We start from the raw sequence: 19,401 nt of genomic DNA on the forward strand, positions 1-19,401 counted from the left end.
CCTTCCTACCTTCCTTCCTTCCTTTCTTTCCTCCTTTCTTTCTTCTTTCCTTCTTTCCTATTTTTTCTTTCTTTCTTTCTTATTTTTGTTTTTAACTTTTGCTACAAGTCTGTCATTTGCATTTTTCCCTTCCATCAAGGTACCTAATATTTAGGGGTTTTGGTAGTAGTAACCATTAATTATTTCAATTCTAACCACAAAAAAAGGAATATATTAAAAGGATATGGAGCAACTGCTGTGCAGGGTGTGTTAGGGAAGATCTCTCTCACTAAAACACCCTGGACATTGTAAATTAAGCAAAGAAGAAAAACTCAGAAATGTGGAGAGAAGAAGGCAGACCAGCTAGGGATGGAGAGATCTAAGAACAGCACGCGGTAGTTTCCTGGGTTTCTCTTTGCCTTACATATTCTATGTTCTCACCAATGGAATGTGAGCTGATGTGACACATGCCAGTTTTTAGCCACGGCTTTCAGAAAGTCTTTGCCTTCTCCATCTTCTCTCCTTCCCTGTGTATGGCGATGTGCAGGCGACAATGAGATCCAAACTGATTGGAGCCACAAGGTGCAGGGAGCCTGGGCTGTAGATTTACTGCCTGGAGGAAGCCACCTGTCAATCAGGAGCATTTGCCTTGGTTACATGGATGAGAAACAAACTTCTGCTTGGTTCAGACACTGAAATTTGGAGATATATTTATTCTTGCAATCCAGCACTACTTTAAGAATACAAAAATAACAGTGAGGGATCGTTGATTTGCTACATATCATAACGTATATTTCTATAAATTTACAGCAATTAAAACAGTATCATGCCAATATGGATCTTGATAGACTGGTCAATATCACAGAATTCAGCAGATCCACAGACTCATAAATTTAGCACACAATTAAGACAATATTCAAGTCAGTGGGAAATGGGGTGTGAATAGACCGATGACCGTTCAATAAATGATGCTTTGCTACTTCAGGAAAAAAATTTAGGTTCCTACCCCATGCCTTAGAAAAATAAACTCCTGATGAAATGCAGAGCTAAGCACAATGCGACTGCAAAAATATTTTTAAGAATTATATAAGACTACATATTAGATAAGAAGAAGAATATTCCTACTTAGTAATTAATGAGCTATAAAAGTTATTACTAAATATTTTCATAAATTTTAATATTAAAAATTAAAATGAATAATAAAGTTAAAATAATTGCGATAAATTAGGAATTATATCTATAATATATTTACCAGATATGATTAACATTCACACATCTAAAGAACTAATATATTTCAGAAATAACAATATAGACAACTCAAAGAAAAATGGTCAGAGCATTTGAACATAAAAAAAGAAATGAAAATGTTAAAGAAACATATAAAACTCTTCTCACTCACAGAAGTCCTTAGAGAAACTCATTTTAAAAAATTGAAATATGTGGAGCAAGATGAGAAAAACAATAAATTTAGTAATATTCAGGTTTGGAGTAGTCATATTGTAGAAAGACTGATTCTATTGTCTAATTTTGTTCAATATATTTAGTTTTTCATTAATAGATCTTCTGTGTGAGTCCTTTGCCCACATATTGATAATTGCTAAACAAGTATGAAGGTAAATTTTATTTTTAAAAGTTTACAAAAACAATGTTTGCATGATTACAAGTTTCCTGGGAGATATCATACAGCAATGATGTTTGTTAAACAGTAATTAAATACTATATCATCTATCTGAAATACTACCTTTTAAAAATAATTTTGAAAATAAAAATATGAAACAAAGTAAATTATCATTTACATATAACAAAAAACATACAATTCTAGCTCTATTCCCTCACTCAGAGGTTCATGTATTACTCCTTTTATAAAAAGTATACACAGATTATAAAGAAAACACAAATAACTTAGAAGATAAACTATAAGAACAGCTGCCGCAATAAAAGTCTTGAAATTCTGAAATGCCAAAGGCTGAAGTTTATTACACAACTCACGATTGATTTAGCTGGTGTGAGTTACTGAATACTCCAAGATTTCATTTCAAGGCTGAAGTATTTGCCCAGCCACCTGGGACAGAGTATATAGAAAAGTTTGTAGAAGTTAAAAAACAAAAAAGAGTTCAGAGTTTTTGTCACTCACACTGCCTCCATCTGTGTCTTTCCTGCCTGTCTTGTGTTCACCTCTCCTATTTTTTAAGGATATGTTTATATGGTGACTCCTGCTTCCCACCAAACCACTGGAATAGTGGATTCAGGCTGGGAACCTCCAGCAGGAAAGGACTTCTCAGTGTAACTGCCCCCAGAGAGGCTGCTAAAGTTTCCTCTGAACCAGTGCCTTACTCCACCTGGAGAGACCAGGGAGGCTTTGTTCTCTCAACTGCAGGCTTCATAGGAACTCAGGCATGTTGCACTTACAGTAGGGTTTTCGTGCCTTCCTTCCATTCTTTTTTTGGAGGGGCGATTGAACTGGTGAGTGGTGAAGGACAAGGGGAACATCAGCTCGTCAGTGAATTATTTTTATCGATCACATTAAAATTGGTTCAGATCTTTTGCCAATACTGTTTGTTCTTTCTCCCAATATTATAAATCGTAATAAATGTTGTGTACAAATCTTTTTGTTTCTTTGTGTTATTTCTAATTTTGGAACTTGCTTTTGCTGTATGTAGTATTATTAATGAGGCGGGCACATTTTGAAGGCTCTAGAAGCCCAGCTTCCCAGGTGGTTCCTTCCTTCCTTCCTTCCTTCCTTCCTTCCTTCCGTTTCTTTCTTCTTTCTTTCTCTCTCTCTTCTTTTTTTTTTTTTTTTTGAGACACAATCTTGCTCTGTTGTCCAGGCTGGAGTGCAGTGGCATGATCTCCACTCACTGCAACCTCCGCCTCTCGGGTTCAAGCGATTCTCCTGCCTCAGCATCCCTAGTAGCTGGGATTACAGTTTCCTGCCACCATGCCCGGCTAATTTTTGTATTTTTAGTAGAGACAGGGTTTCCCCATATTGGCCAGGCTGGTCTCGAACTCCTGACCTCAGGTGATCTGCCAGCCTTGGCCTCTCAAAGCACTGGGATTACAGGCATGAGCCACCACATGCAGCCCCCAGGTGGTATGTTTCCAAGGGAGACTTTACTGTGTAATCCACAAGGTTGGAAAGGTGCCAGGAAAATAGTGTGTTTTTTGGGTAGTGGGTGTGTCCAACACATACCCAGGAGGGCTCTTCCTGGGCCCCCTCAGCTAGGAAGATCTGCTTTTAGGCATGTTTATGCAAAGGGTTGTACAGCTTCTAGGCTGGGATCTGTCTTCAAGGCAGTGTTTTAATAAGCTGCAAGTCATGATGCATTTGTGGTATGAAATAAATGTTGAGACTAACATTAAAAGAAAAAAATGTAGTGGGCATGGTGGCTGACACTTGTAATCCCAACACTTTAAGAGGCCAAGGCAGGAGGATTTCTTGAGCCCAGGAGTTAGAGACCAGCCTGGGCAACACAGTGAGACCCCGTCTCTACAAAAACAAATTTGAAATATTAGCCAGGCATGGTGGTGCGCCCCTGCAGTCCCAGCTATTTGGGAGGCTAAGGCAGAAGCATCACCTGAGCCCAGTAGATTGAGGCTACAGTGAGCTATGATTGTGTTACTGTACTCCAGCATGGGTGACAAAGCAGAACCTTACCTCAAGGAAAAAAAAAAAAAAAAAAAAAGTAGTGGGATAGGATGGAATAGAATAGCTCAGAGAATTAGAATACCTTACTACCTTATCACAGGTACTAAGATAAATTCAGATTTTTGAAATGCTACTTGAATTATTTGTGTGTACTTGTGTAATGTAAGATGAATTTCTTACTCTGAATTCTAGTCAAAAGTGCAGTGGCTCACACCTGTAATCCCGGCACTTTGGGAGGCCGAGGTGGGTGGATCACAAGGTCAGGAGTTCGAGACCGGCCTGGCCAACATGGTGAAACCCCATCTCTATTAAAACACAAAAATTAGCCAGGTGCGGTGGCCAGCGCCTATTTTGGGAGGCTGAGGCAGAGAATTGCTTGAACCCGGGAGGCGGAGGTTGCAGTGAGCCAAGATCGCACCACTGCACTCCAGCCTGGGTGACAGAGCAAGACTCCATCTCAAAAAAAAAAAAAGAAAAAGAAATTCACTTTTCTAAGGCTTGTTCCATATATAGGCAATATTTATATTAGAAAAGAGAAAAGCCACTACTTGGGTAATGTTAATTTAGCATTAGTATAGATCCATGGGGTTTAACATTAATATAATAATAATAGCCTATATTCTAGGGTGACTCAGTTAGTTCTCAGAATTTCTAATAGGCCTTACAAGTGTACTGGAAACTTCTCTTAGCATTAGTATAGATCCACAGGCTTAATATTAACATAATAATAATAGCCAATATTCTAGGGTGACTCACTTATTTCTCAGAATTTCTAATAGGCCTTACAGGTATACTGGAAACTTCTCTGAGGTCCCATGAGTTTGTGGGTCCCAGGACCAGCTTGTCCCTGGGTGCAGTGAGCCCATAGCTCGCGCCTGCCATGCTGCATGAGCTTAAGACTTTTTGCCTTTCTTCCACCTCTCTGTGAATCACTAAAGTGAGTGCGTGTGTGCTACCCAAGTGTGTGCATGGACCTCTATGACTCTCAGCACAGGTCCATTCAAAATACTTTGTTATATTTATAATAGATAGAATCACCAAAAAGCAATAATAAATGTAAAATAATTGTTAAAATTGGTAAGACCTTATATCTAACAAAATATTATGCAGTTGTAGGGAGACCCCCTGAAACTATTGCTATGGAATAAAAGATGAAATGCTCCTGATTATTGTAAATACAAAATCGCATGCAGGATTGTGTAAAGACAATGCCAGGTTGGACGACAGAATGAGCCAACAGCGTGTGATGTGCTTCCCCCTGTGGAGAGCCTATGAATGGACGTGCAGTCAGGGAGGTTCCACATCACCAAGATTCCTATCCCAGAAAAGCAGATGTTCATAGCTCTGGGAATGGAATGTGACCCTTGTAGGGAGCCTATAAACGGATGCATGGGGGGCACCTGTCCATACGGATAAGATAGGGCTATAAACGCCCTCATCTTGCCGCAGCTCTTCTAGGCCTCTTTAGGGTTAAAGCGTACTCCCTTCTGAGAATTTCTGGTCTAACCGGTTGTCTAGCTTCACGTCCTGTTTCCATGGATTGTTTGTAACCAGCTTTTGTTGCAATTGTTACTGCTGATTAATATCTTGCTAATCACAGATTATGGAAAGACTGTGTTTCTGTTCTAAGGCTCTGTTAGAAATTACTGATGCACACACTATATTGTAAATTCTTATCTCTGTATACTGTACTTCTAAATGCAAATGTTATGTTAAAGAATTACTTCATCCCCATGTGACCATCTCACCTCATAATCAAATGACCCTAAATCCCTCACTAACCTACCCCCGCCCTCACTAAACTTAATAATAAATGCTAGTATATCCAGTGCATTGTTGGCACTGCAGGGCCAGAAGGCGGTGACCCCCCTGGACCCAGCTTTCACTATCTTGTGTGTGTCTGTTATTTCTCAACCTGCCGATCCGCCTAGGAACAAAGAGAGAGCCCCGTTGCATTGCGGGCTGCTGGCCAGATCCCGCAATAAGAGGTCACCAGATTTTTTTTTCTTTCTTTTTTTTTGGAGACGGAGTCTTGCTCTTGTTGCCCAGGCTGGAGTTCAGTGGCACAATCTCGGCTCACTGCACCTCTGCCTCCCAGGTTCAAGCGATTCTCCTGTCTCAGCCTCCCAAGTAGCTGGGATTACAGGTGCCTGCCATCACACTAGGCTAATTTTTTTTTTTTTTTTGTATTTTTAGTAGAGATGGGGTTTCGCCATGTTGGGCAGGCTGGTCTCAAACTTCTGACCTTGTGATCCGCCTGCTTCAGTCTCCCAAAGTGCTGGGATTACAGGTGTGAGCCACCGTGCCCGGCCACCTAAAATTTTTAATTCACTAATTTACTCGTTCAACAAATATTTCTTAAGCATGAAATATGCGTCCTCACCTTGGCTAGAATGCCTATAGTGAGAAAGGCATATATTCTAACTCTGATGCTTCTGGTGCAGTGGAGAGGTCGACAATAAACAGGAGAACAGGTGAAATGAATATGACAGCCCTTATAGGGCTATAGTGAAAATAATCAGAGAACAAGAAAGAAAAGCCTATTGTTCTCAGGGTGCTCAGAGATGGGCCCACCTAGGAGGCAGTTAGTGTCTTTAGTCTGAGACGTAAAGGATGAGAAAATTCAGCCAAGAATAGAGCAGTAAAAAAAGATGTTTCAGGACAAGGGAATAACAAAAGAGCTCAGAGACTAGAGACAACTGGAAAGTTCCAGTAGTCAGTGTGGCTTGTGTGTGCCGATGGGGAAAGGCATGAAAGTGTGTGAAGTGGAGGCACAGCTTAGGCCATGCTAGACCTGTAGGGGAGAAAATGCTACAATGTTTACCATCATAGAAAAAGGTCCTAACATGCTTTCTCTAGATTTAATGCATTTAATCTTCACAACAACCTCATGAAGGAGGCACTGTTATTGTGCCCCATTGCAGACAAGGAAATGGAGGTTCTCAGAGAGTAAGAAACATGCCTAAACTAGCGATAACGCAGCACTATACGTGGTAGAATCAAAAGGGTGTTCACACAAAGCTTGTACACAAATGTTTATAGCAGCATTATTCACAATAGCCAAAAAATGCAAACAACCCATATGGCCTGGATAATCATCCAAACAATGAGATATTATTTAGCCATATAAAGGAATAAAATTCTGATGCATGCTAGAATACGAATGAACCTTGAAAACATCACACTAAGTGAAAAAAGCCAGACACAGAATGATATCGTATGATTCCACTTATATGTAAACTTCAGAATAACCGCATCCATACAGACAGAAAGGAGATTAGTGCTTGCAGGGTCTTGGGGGACTGCAGAAATGGAGAGTGACTGCTACTGGGTACAGGGCTTCTTTTGGGAGTTATGAAAATGATCTGGAATTAGTGGTGATGGTTTTACAACTCTGTGCATATAACAAAAACCATCAAATTGTATACTTCAAGGGGGAGAGCCTTATGACATATGAATTATATCTCAATAAAGTCATTACTCAAAAATGAAAGAAACGTGTTCAAAGTCACAGAGGCAGTGACAGTTCTTGGATTTGGAGCTGGCAATCAGGCTGTGGTTTGTGCTCATTTTTACTGTGCTATGCACCGTCTGTTCCTTCTGATAACTGGAGAGAGGCATGATTTTTACCCAATGAAGAAAAATAATCCCCTGCTCTGCAGATTAAAACTTCTGTGATGCATGGATGTTTTTAAAATTAATTTTAATCAGTGCAGCAGGTTGGAGATTTATGGAAGATAGTGTTTGTGCTGTCTTCATTGAACATTATCATTAATAAGCTGATTTTACATTTTTTTTACATGAACACAGGTGTGATAAATTCCTAGTTAGAAATTATATAAGGCTGGATCAAAATGTCCACATATCAAAACTCTTATGTGTATATTATCATATGCCTACATATAATGCATGCTTAGTGGCTGATGATCTTGGAGACACATCCCATGTATTTGGCATACAATGTTCAAATACATTTGGCAAAGAAGAGTGGCCCGTAGGTTGCACCTACGTGAATAAGGGCCATTGAGTCAGAGGAACCTGAAACCGTTTCCTGGGTCTTCCATGGACAAGTCTTTGATGTTAGACAAATTAACTCTCCAGAGCCCCAGTTTCCTTATGGGTAAAACTGGTATATTAGTAGTATCTAGTTTATTCAACTGCTCAAAATGTAATGGCTTAAAATGATCATTTATTGTCTCCCTTGGTTCTGCGGGCTGTCTGGGCTCAGCCACCCAGATTCTTCTTTAGTTTGAGTCTTATGTGATTGCAGATGTTTCTTTTCTTTTTCTTTTTTCTTTTTTCTTTTTTCGAGACAGAGTCTCTGTCACCCAAGCTGGAGTGCAGTGGCGTGATCGCGGCTCACCGCAAGCTCAATTGCAGATATTTCTTAACTGATGGTGGCTAAGTCTGCCTTCATCTGAAGGCTGGGCTGGGTTGATGTCCACTGTAGCTCACAGACATGGCAGTTGATGCTGACCCGTGGTCCTACAATGTTTTATTCCCTAGTTCTAGTTTATAAACGTTTGGGTTTGGGGAAAATTAACTTCTTGTAGCCTCAGTTTCTTCATTGGTAAATGAGTAGTAAAAGTTAATAAATAGAATAGTAAGAGCAGCCACCTTGCAGGGTAGTTGTAAATGTTAAACACAATGATCCATGGGTTGTACATGCCTGAACACCCTAAGCCCTTAATAAAGTGAGCTGTTGTTACTTTTATGATGATGATAACGAGATAATACATTCAAAATACCTCTTGCTGTGCCTTACATGGAGAAGGTGTTTAACAGATTGTGGTTATGAGATAGAGCCTTTTGCATGTGTCATATAAGACTGTCACATGTGGCTTGGCAAAGATGGATCATAGGTCCCAATGTCCTTGCTCCTTTGTTTTCGTAAAGGAAAGTGAACAGAGAAGGCTTACTTAGCTGAGAAGTGACTATGGGCTGGAATTTTACAGAACATGAAGTAATTCTGTTATTGTACCAAAATTCATCTGTTCAAGACGAAAGGCATGGCAGATTTAGCCTTATGTACACAATCCCTGACCTTGAGGTATCTTTCCTAAAAGCTGCAGGTGCTTTTTCTTCTGGAAACATTTAAATGTGTCCCCTTTATATCAATAATAGGTGCGTTAATGGAGGTGGTCAGGGCAGGCAGGGGACAGTCTGGGTGACGTGTGTTCTGGCCTTCTCAAATGGCTGTCACTCTATAAAAACACAGTGTAGTTTGTTAAATGTCAAGTAGATTAATATGTCAGGCCTGGGAACATTTGCCTTGTAGCATTGTAGCATTTAGATAATTGAATACTGTCATAGTTCAGCATCTTGCTTCAAGTTAAAATATTGAGATTTATATGATTCTTAGCCACAAAACCATTTTTCAACAGCTTAAAGAATCTTCCTAATAACTAGAAGATGTTGTCTTGGTCCTTACTCTGGCCAAGAATTTTTGAAGCAGACCAGCTCCTGGTAACAGATGTATTTAGCCAGAATAATATGCACATTATCAGGCAAAGATGAATAGCTATTTAATGGAGCTTGAAATGACTTCAATCTATAAAGCTCAGTGTGGGTCAGCAGCTTTACCTGGCTGGCCCTATCAGTACTGAATCCTGCAGCCTGATTTTGGAGAAGTCTCAGGGGCTGGGACCTGAGACTAGGGAAGATCTCTCCACCCCATGTAGCATGTTCTTTAATTTTTCCTTTGCAATGCGGATTGCTGATATAATTAAACAAATGTGTGCAATCAGTTTTTTTCAGAAATTGCAATCTAAATACAATATTAGTTTGAAAAGTGAATTAAGTGAAAGAAGCAGTCAGTTAGGGATGGTAGTGAACTGAAAGGCGTGTGGCCCAACTAAAAAGAATGGCTGGCGCTCACTTGCTCTTAGTTTAGTGTTGCTATAAAGGAATGCCCGAGGCTGGGTAGTTTATAAAGGATAAAAAGGTTTATTGGGCCCACAATTCTGGTGACTAGAAAGTTAAAGCTTGGGCATTTGCATCTGGAAAGGGCCTCAGGCTGCTTCTATTCATGGGGGAAGTTGAAGGGGAGCTGGTGTGTGCAGAGACTGCATGACAAGAGACAGAAACTGAGGAAGGCAGACTCTCCTGGAAAGTAAGAGTGAGAACTCACTCACCACCACCCAGGGAGGACATTCATCTATTCATGAGAGATATGCCCTGTATTCATCCATTCTCACACTGCTGATGAAGACGTTCCCCAGACTGGGTAATTTATAAAGAAAAAGAGGTTTAATGGACTCACAGTTCCATGTGGCTGGGGAGGCCTCACAATCATGGTGGAAGGCAAAAGTCACATCTTACATGGTGGCAGATGAGAGAGAATGCGAGCCAAGTGAATGGGGTTCCCCTTTGTAAAACCATCAGATCTTGTGAGACTTATTCACTACCACAAGAACAGTATGGGCGAAACCACCCCCATGATTCAGTTATCTCCCACCAGACCCCTCCCACAAATTTGGGTGGGGACACAGCCAAATCACATCATGCTCCCAGGACCTAAACACCAACAGGCTCCATCTCCAACCCTGGGGATCAAATTTCAACATGAGGTTGGCGGGGAGCGGGGGAAAAGCATCCAAACCAGAGCACTTGCAGTCAGCTGTTTTCATGCAGTAATATAGGCTCAGTGTGAATTAATCTGTGTTTCAAAAGGAAGAAGGAAACACTATTTTTACATGCAATATTCTGATATTTAAATGTTGATGATGGATTCAATTTTTTAAAAAAGTACACACTGTTCCAGGGAAACATAGATTTGACTCTGTGCTGCTACTTTACAGAAGACAAATATCTGATCTAATATTTGTCTGTAAGGTTGATAGTGGGTTAAAATGGAAGAGACCCTTCCCTTGCAGCCCACTGTGTCTCCAGACACTAGCCCAGTATACATGTATTAAACAAATGAATTTGACTAATTAAACACCACCATGCAAATAGTTGGCATCCTTGAGTAAACAATGATATTTATTCTAGGGAAGAAATGTGAGAGATGTTATTTATTTCTAGTCATGAATTGCTTACATTTCTTTCTAAGCTATTTCAGGTTTGTTTATGATTTCTTATTATGAAACAAAATGAGACAGGTACGTATAATTTGCAGGTGCAGAATCATTACAGGAAGGATAACTCAGCTTTCAAAAACCACACAAGAGGAGACTGCACCATTACAGAGCTCATTGTCAATCTTTGCAACTTCAAGTTTAGAAAAAAAAAGGATTGACTTATTTTCTTTTCCATTAACTAAGATATTTACTAAGTAGCTTTTTAGAAAACCTTTAACTTTTGCCCCCAGGATGAGTGCAGCATGAATTGAAATCTGCACAGAAATAATGTTGGACAAACCACAAGAATGTCATTAATATCATTAGTCTCTAACCCTCTGTAAATGTCAGTGCTTTATCTCCATTAGACTTCATTTATCCTTTGGAAAATGAGATCAAAGGAAGTGTGAGGAAACTCACAAAAGTCCAGAAACAGGGTTGTGAGAATTAATGCATTAATTATGAGCTCCTGCGAGGTTGTGCTGAAACAAACACTGGGATTTGCTGTTCTCCCTCCTTGGCTACCTGTCTTCTCTCTCTATTCCCCGCACAAACATGTCTGCACACCTATCAAGGCAATGGTATTGCTATTGCCTAGTGAGTTCCTATAAACGCATTTGTTTGTATCCTTGTGAATCTTGTTCCTGCAGAGACAGTGTGTGGCAGCCTGTTCATTCTAGCCCTTTCTATAACATCTGCTGACACAATAGCCTTTTTCTACATATGACTGGATATTGTGGCATCTCCCCACTCTGTCATTCCTATCACCACACTGCTGTGGTTGAGCTCAGGCTTCTATTCCTGAACTTTGTCTCTGTGGATTTGATCCGATGTGGCTTGAAACTTAAGTGGGTGGTGGCCGACCACAGAGATTAAGCCAGGGAACTGGCTTCTCTCTGCCTCCAACCTTCAGGAAAACCCAGGTCCTGATGTTGCAGTCTCGCCAATGCACCTTAACCTAGCCGTTTCTCATTGTCTGAACTAGTATCCTGGGTTCTGTGTCCTAAATCCGAGAAAATTAAGGAAGTTGGACACAAACTTGGGGTTGGAGCAAAAATTTAATAAGTGAAAGAAGAAAACTCTCTGCAGTGGAGAGGGGAGTGCAAGTGGATTGCCAGTTTACAGCTGAATTCAAACCTTTTTTTTTTTTTTTTTTGACATGGAGTCTTGCTTTGTCTCCCAGGCTAGAGTGCAGTGGTGTCATCTCAGCTCAATGCCACCTTTATCTCCCCGGTTCAAGCGAATCTCCTGCCTCAGCCTCCCGAGTAGTTGGGATTACAGGTACGCGCCACCACACCTGGCTAATTTTTGTATTTTTAGTAGAGACGGGGTTTCACAATGTTGGCCAGGCTGGTCTCGAACTCCTGACCTCAGGTGATCTGTCTGCCTCGGCCTTCCGAAGTGCTGGGATTACAGGCATGAGCCACTGCGCCCGGCCTCAAAAGCTTTTTACGAGAAACTGCTCTCCTCCCTGCAATTGTTTGGGTAACTTTTCTTATCAGTAAAGGTGTCTGTGCAACTCCCCTTCTCTTACGCCGCCGTGGGTATGTCTCTAGGCAAGCACAAAGCACAGCTTCTCTTGTTTGTATAACTGTGGGTTTGTTTTAGGTAAGCTCCCTCCCCCCTGTGCAAGTTCTCATTGTATATATGCCGGAAAAGGGGAGGAAATTTCCTGGGAGCTCACTAATTACAAAGAACAAAGGGATTCCGGGTTGGTCCTTGTTTGCTTATCTGTCCAGGTGCGGCCTGAGTTTTTTCCCAGGTTGTTTTATTTCTGTCTGTTGCTGTGACTATACAGGCAGACTGCCTCTGCAGTCTGACTTTTTCCCAAATGATTTTTCTTTTCCTTCTCCCTCACTGATATCTGACTGTGCAATGCTGGCTCTGTAGCCTTGGGCTGGCTTCCCTGAGCTCCTGTGTGCTCGCCAACAACAGGGATCATAACATCCGCCTTGTAACGTGGTTGGGGATGTAAAGACGACCTGGCAGGGTGCTTACATGTGCAATTGTTCAATAAACATTTGCCAGTCGCCCATGTGTAAGGTAGGGGGAAAGGTGAGATACGGTTTTTTTCTAATTTGCTCATTTGAGAAACACCTTCATGATTTTTTGTCATGTATCTACTACCTCATCACACTGACTTGCTTTTTGTTTGTTTCCTTGAAAAACATATTTTAGGCCCAGTGCGGTGGTTCACGCCTGTAGTCCCAGCACTTTGGGAGGCCGAGGCGGGTGGATCATGAGGTCAGGAGATCGAGACCATCCTGGTCAACACGGTGAAACCCCGTCTCTACTAAAAATACACAAATTAGCCAGGCGTGGTGGCGTGTGCCTGCAGTCCTGCTACTTAGGAGGCTGAGGCAGGAGAATCACTTGAACTCCGGAGGTGGAGGTTGCAGTGAGCCGAGATCGGCCACTGCACTCCAACCTGGGCGACACAGTGAGACCCCATCTCAAAAATAAAATAAAATAAAATAAAGATGAAAAGAAAAACGTATTTTAAAAGGAAGCTTTCTATCATTACTGAACATGGAAAATCACCCCCAATTTCCAAATTTACAAAATGTAGATGTGATTAAAAATAAAACAACGTGGTTAAATTTCAAATAGAAAAAATAATGCATACGTGTTTAGAGAAGTGCATACCTGAAAACAAGTTCTTCAGGGAAAATGGAACTACTGACAATCCCTGGGAGACACCAGGAGAGGCTCCTCGTGGGTCGGGGGAGTTCCTGAGCGCCCTGGGTGCGGGGTCTCCAGGTCTGAGACAGAACGGCCCTGCTCAGGTCAGAGGACAGCGGTGATGAGTGAGCGAGGTGGCCATCCTGCCTTGCCCTGGACCTTGTGTAATATTTTGCTGCGTTTTGAGGATAAGGACAAGTGGTAGTCTGATGTGGATTAGGGCATGGGTTTCCTGTGGCTCCCAGAAAAAGGGACACACAGAATTGGAGTCCCTGCCCAGCTGCAGCCAACAGCCAGGTCATCTGTCACCAGGCCCAGGGGACACAGCAGGTCTGTGCAGGTCTCACCACCCCTTCCTGTTGACTCCACCTCCAAGAATCCTCTGGGAAGTGTGTTCTTTACCGTCCTCCAATCCTGGTCTCTCCTGGTACCCTGGGGAGGAGGCTGTGAGAAGATCGAGGTAACTGGACAACGCTTTGCACACCCCCAGGGGCAGAGTGCCTGCCAGCAGGACTTCCCAAAACAGTCGCCAGGCTCCACGAAGCGGCGCTGACACTTCGGGGGCTTCCGCCTAGCGCAGGGCGGGGCCAGTGGGCAGGACCCTCCCTCCCCAGGCTCCTCCCAGAAAGAGCGCGAAGCGGAGGGGAGGGGCTACACTTTCCTGGTGTTTGCCTATTAGCGGGAACCATCAGCGGACAAGACACCCCCTTTTCCTGGACTCCTAGTGGCACAGCCCCGTGAGAGGCGGAGGCACCACCTCTTCACCTCTTCGCGGGACTTTGCCTAGTTCGGGGCGGGCAGGTCCGGGGGTCTCGGCCCCACAGGCTTCTAGGGAGGAGGAGGGGCACACTTCTTTGTGACGTTTACCAGAGATGGGCGTGGCAAACGGAGAGACCTCTCCCACCGTAAGAAGGGGAGGGGCCCCACGCCCGTGTGGCCTTTTTCTTAAAACTGGCCAGGGGCCCTCACTAGGCTCCCCGGGGGCAGGGCGCTGTAGGGGAAGGTGCCCTCTCTGTGGGGCAGTTGCTCTGCTGGGAGAGGCTAGTTGTCCTCCTGAGACCTCCAACTCACAGGCTGCAGGCGGCAGCTCCTGTAGGAGGGGCTTTGTGGGGGGAACTTCTCTTTGCAACTTTTGCTCAGGGCTGGGCAGGGCTGGCTGTCAGGCTCTGCTCAGGCGGGGCCCCATCACTTTGCTGGCTTTCTCTTGGTGCCCCTGGGGCCAGGGACCAGGGTTGGACCCCACAATCTCCTGGGCTACAGGAAGTGCTGTTTAGGAAAGGGTGGAGCCTGCCGCCTTTACTGGGGGGCTTAGTGCTGAGCTTGGTGGCTGGACAAGGTCCCACCTCTCAGCCCCCTTGGGATCAGTATCTGGTGGGGTGGCGGGGGGCGGGGCACCACCTCCTTCTATTCTTTGCCTAATTCTGGGAAAGGCTGGTTGACTGGGCCCAGCCCCCCACGCGCCTTGGTGGAGGACTCAGGTGGGGAGGGGCATCAGCCCAGCTGCTCCTGTGAGGAAGTGGCGCTCCTTAACTGTTAGAGGAGTGGTTACAGTTAAAAGAGATCAATCTGCAGCGCCTCCCTCCTCCCAGTCGGCTGTCTACCGAGAACAATCTTTTCTTGGAGCTTTTTGTCTTTGTGCTCCTTGGTGGTCCTAGGTTGGAGGGCCAGGGTGTTTAGAATGCAAAAGTAAACAGCATCCTTCCTCTTCCCTGGAATTCTGAGGTCCCTAGCCGCTACACCTTCTAATCTCCACATTTCAGAGCCTTCTGTGTGTTGCTTTCTGTTTTATGTCCAGGAATTTTTGTTCTTTTTTTTGAGACGGAGTCTCGCCCTGTCCCCCAGGCTGGAGTGCAGTGGCGCGATCACTGCAAGCTCCGCCTTCTGGGTTCGGGCCATTCTCCTGCCTCAGCCTCCCCAGTAGCTGGGACTACAGGCGCCCGCCGCCACGCCCGGCTACTTTTTTTTTTTTTTTTTTGGTATATTTTAGTAGAGACGGGGTTTCACCGTGTTAGCCAGGATGGTCTCGATCTCCTAACCTCGTGATCCGCCCACTTCGGCCTCCCAAATGCTGGGATTACAGGCGTGAGCCACCGCGCCCGGCCGGAATTTTTGTTCTAATTAGTGGGAGAAGAGGAGGAGAGTGAGCTTTTATTTTCTTCACCTTAACTGGAAGCCTGGTTGAGATGAGAAGCTTCTTACCTTAACAATACCCAGTTGACAGGGGAAAAGAAGGCAGCTCAACCTGGCTAAGCAACGCGCTCTAAGCCCCTCTAGTGATGATGGGCTGGGATTCCATGCCACCTCTATCCAGTGTGAAAACCCAGTCCTTTAAAATGCATTGTGCTGTTTTACTGCTTAATGTTTAAGGGAGTGTGTTTTGCCTACATCTAGAATAAAATTAAAATTAAATTAGAAGGGATGCTTACAATTTTGGGAGGATTAATGTTTTGAAGATAACATATCGGTCTTACCTCTAAGTTTTATGGGGAAAGGCAACATTCATTTCATAAGTTTGCAGGGTTTTTATTCAGAAAAACACCTTTGTATATCTTGATTGAAAAAGATATAAACTTTTGGGCACAGTCTAGGTTGAGTAAGTAACTGTGATGAGCTGAACTGCACTCCCCTCCCCCAATTTATGTATTGAAGCCCTAATTCCCCAGTACTTTAGAGAGTGAATATATTTGGAGACAAGGTCTTTAAAGAGATAATTAAGGTAAAATGAGGTTGTTAGGGTGGACCCTCATCCAATACGACTGGTATCCTTGTTAAGAGGAGATGAGGACACAGACATGTACAGAGGAAAGACTATGTGAAAACTCAGGGAGAAGACACCATCTGCAAGCCAGGATGAGGGGTCTCGGAAGAAATCAACCCTGCCAACACCTGAGCTCACACTTCCAGCCTCTAGAACTGTGAGACAATACATTTATGTTGTTTTACCCAGTCTGTGGTCATTTTTAAATGGCAGCCCTAGCAAACTAATACAGACATCTTTTTAAATAAGTAGGGAGCACACCCAGGGAATGGGACGGCGCTGTCAAGAGGGCATGGAGAAGAAAACTCTTGAACCAAGGAGGACTTAGAAACACGGAGGAGGACCTGGATGTGCCCCCATTTATGATGGCACTAGAGCCAGTGGCTTCTCTCTTGCTCACTCTAGCTGTCTTCTCTTAAGCTCTGGGAAAGTGGTATTTAGCTCTCAATTTCCAGGGCTCTCACTCTATATTTTGCCCCAAGGTTGTCACTAAATCCAGTTTGGTCAGCATTAGGTAAGTAGCTCTTTGGGTGACTGAGTGGGAAGGAGTGATGTCCAATAAACATCAAGGCATAATGGGCAGCATCACAGGAACCAGGACATGGCATGGAGCAAGCCGTGGCTGGTCCAGAGCAGGTGCAGGTGGTGTGGTGGGGAGGTGTGTGTGTGCAGTGCTCAGCTTGCCACTACAAAAGCTCTTCACTTGAGCTACCATGTGCAGACATTGAAGAAAGGAGAGCTGAAAGATATAGGGAACATCTGGCTTATACCTATGAACTTATAATTCCATACAATTTTTATTTTACTTTTAAACCAACACCCCTCCCCTTTCTAAGAACCACTCTTGGTTATCAATGTGCTGGTTGTTAATATGAACCTTCTTCCAATAACTGCATGTAATTAAAAATAATGATCCATTTCTGCATGGATACTCTGTGTTAAAATGTTAACAAATTTCCCAACAAAATTTCTCCCCCTCCTACTTTTGCCTGAAAGAGAGAAATTTCACATATTTTGGAACCTACGAAGGCTTTTCTTTTTTGGTATCTGGAGTTTAGTCTTCCATTGGCAAAATCATCTTAGTTATTCTAGGACTATCGCATCTTCAATTTTAGCCATGGAACTCAGCTTAGACGGTGCTTCCCAGATTGTGGTGGTCCTATCACTAGTGTCGTGTAAAGTCATTTTATATGGGAAAATAAAAACTAAAACTTTGGTGATGACTCACTTATTTTAAATGTTTTAAAATTATTTTCAATACACCAAAACTATTATTTCATGAATTGCAGTTTAGGATGAAGCTAAGTTTAAGAATCAGTGAATTGAATAAAAAATTAAATAAAAACAGTACATGTGTAAAGAGCAAATACGATTTTAAAATAAGAGACTTACTTCTCCCTGTTGAAAATAAGAAAAATAAAGAAAGAGATACCTCCTTCCTTTTCTTGGAGCACTTTAGAGATTTCCTAATTGTAATTGTTTTTCTCTGTCTCTTTGAAATGTATGTAAATCTCTTTAAAAGCTAAAGAAGTCTTTTCCAGCTTTATGACCAGAAATGTCTTTTCTTATGAACCTGGGACTCATCCTTTCGGAATATTGTTTTCAAGGAAGATGGCTGCCCTCTCTCCCAGCTTCTGTGAAAAGGTAGGAGTCTAACTTGCATAGTCTCCTTACTCTAAGTTGCAAAACTATCTCCTGTCATAAAGATAGAAAAAGTGTATTTTTTTCTGTACAAAGCCAATTAGGTAACACAGATGGTAACCTCAATTACTTGGTGAATTTAGAATGAACTATGTGTGACAAATGGTGCTGTTAGGTCCTTTACTTCAGAATTAGTTATTATTTATCTTGAGAACATGTGTAATGAGTTGTATTGCTTCGACTATATTCAAGGGTGAGATTTCTTTCTATCTTTGCAATCTCTTAGCAGATTGCCTGTGATGTGTATCCCATTCTGATTTAACACTTATTCAATAATAAAATGATAAAACTGCATTTTCTTTCTCTACTATCTTTATGGGGAGATTTTCTGGGTTGGCCAGATATTTTGTTTTTAAGTGTATTTTCCCAACACTGGTGATACACACCTATCAAAAACTGCATATGTAGGTGAGATGTAGATTATCAATGGCTGGGAACCACTGAGCTAGTGAAAGACATAATACTCCAGCGAGCTAGAGAAAGACATAATACTCCAAATACCTAAGCATTTGGGTGTCTGTTGGTTTTACTGGGTTGCCTCTGGCCTATTGGTCTATTTGTCAAAAAGTGACTGTCAGCATTTCCTCAAATGTTCTTGTACAATTATTTTTTTTTTCCACAATAAGAGCTAAGGAAAGGGGAAAATATTGGCATTGGTCCATTGTCTCTCTCTCTTTCTCTCTTTTTTTTTTTTTTTTTTTTTGAGATGGAGTCTTGCTGTGTGGCCAAGGCTGGAGTGCAGTGGCGTGATCTTGGCTCATTGCAACCTCTGCCTCCCAGGTTCAAGCGATTCTCCTGCCTCAGCCTCCCAAGTAGCTGGGATTGTAGTTGTGCACCACCACGCCTGGCTAATTTTTGTATTTTTAGTAGAGACAGGGTTTCACCGTGTTGGCCAGGCTGGCCTCGAACTGGCTGGCCTCGAACTCCTGACCTCAGGTGATGCACCCGCCTTGGCCTCCCAAAGTGCTGGGATTACAGGCGTGAGCTACTGCGCCTGGCTGATTCATTGTTTCTTTTCGTAGATTCTGAAATCCAAGGGTGGTTGGAGGTAAACAGGTGTACATCCTTTCATCAACGTTTTCTGGAAAATAGACAGTATTATGAAACCAGTGATGGAAGTGTTGTATCTTTGGCTTTCCAGAGATCTCAGAGAAGTGCGAACCACTTTTATGTCAGAAAGGTTGATGTGTACCTACCAAAGGGGCCAGGGAACATTTAAAAATATCTTACAAAAGGCTTTCCACTGCTGCCAGGCTGCATGATGCATTTACATCACAACCTCATGCCTCTGGGGGAGTTCTAGCAATGAACCTATTTTTTGCCTTATAGTGGTTGCTCTCCTCACAGTTAAGTCCTAGGTGAGGTAACTTGGGATTTAACTGTGAGGGGAGCCACCACTAGGTGGTTGATTAGGTACATCTCAGCAGATCTTTTTCATAGTTCTGCCAGGAAACAAGGCCTTCTTCATTAGCGCAATCATATTATTCAAGAAACAGCATTGATAAGTAGTCATCAAAAGATTTCCATCTAGCAGGTGATGGAGATGGGAAGGAAATGCTCGTCATCATTAGTTA

The 19,401-nt window shown here is 42.8% G+C and overlaps 2 long non-coding RNA genes across 7 annotated transcripts in view; one reads left to right on the forward strand and one right to left on the reverse strand.

The window, feature by feature from the left end:
• LOC103892156 (uncharacterized) overlaps positions 1-14,239 on the reverse strand; it is a 53,664-nt gene extending 39,425 nt beyond the window's left edge. For 2 of the 4 annotated variants that reach the window (XR_008512206.1, XR_008512205.1), the window contains exons 1-2: positions 13,333-14,239; positions 421-606 (exon numbers count right to left, since the gene is read on the reverse strand). This is a non-coding gene — a long non-coding RNA (uncharacterized LOC103892156). The remainder of the gene's footprint in view (positions 1-420; positions 607-13,332) is intronic. The other 2 variants (XR_008512204.2, XR_008512203.2) reach the window with 2 other exon arrangements.
• Positions 14,240-15,343: 1,104 nt separating this feature from the next.
• Positions 15,344-19,401, forward strand: part of LOC129049263 (uncharacterized) — a 35,591-nt gene continuing 31,533 nt past the window's right edge. Inside the window, exons 1-3 of one of the 3 annotated variants that reach the window (XR_008512210.1) lie at positions 15,350-16,283; positions 16,379-16,640; positions 17,649-17,770. This is a non-coding gene — a long non-coding RNA (uncharacterized LOC129049263). Of the gene's footprint in view, positions 16,284-16,378; positions 17,771-19,401 lie in introns of all 3 variants that reach the window. The other 2 variants (XR_008512209.1, XR_008512211.1) reach the window with 2 other exon arrangements.

Source organism: Pongo abelii, chromosome 10 (assembly GCF_028885655.2).
Source record: "Pongo abelii isolate AG06213 chromosome 10, NHGRI_mPonAbe1-v2.0_pri, whole genome shotgun sequence".
Taxonomy (NCBI): Eukaryota; Metazoa; Chordata; class Mammalia; order Primates; family Hominidae; genus Pongo; species Pongo abelii.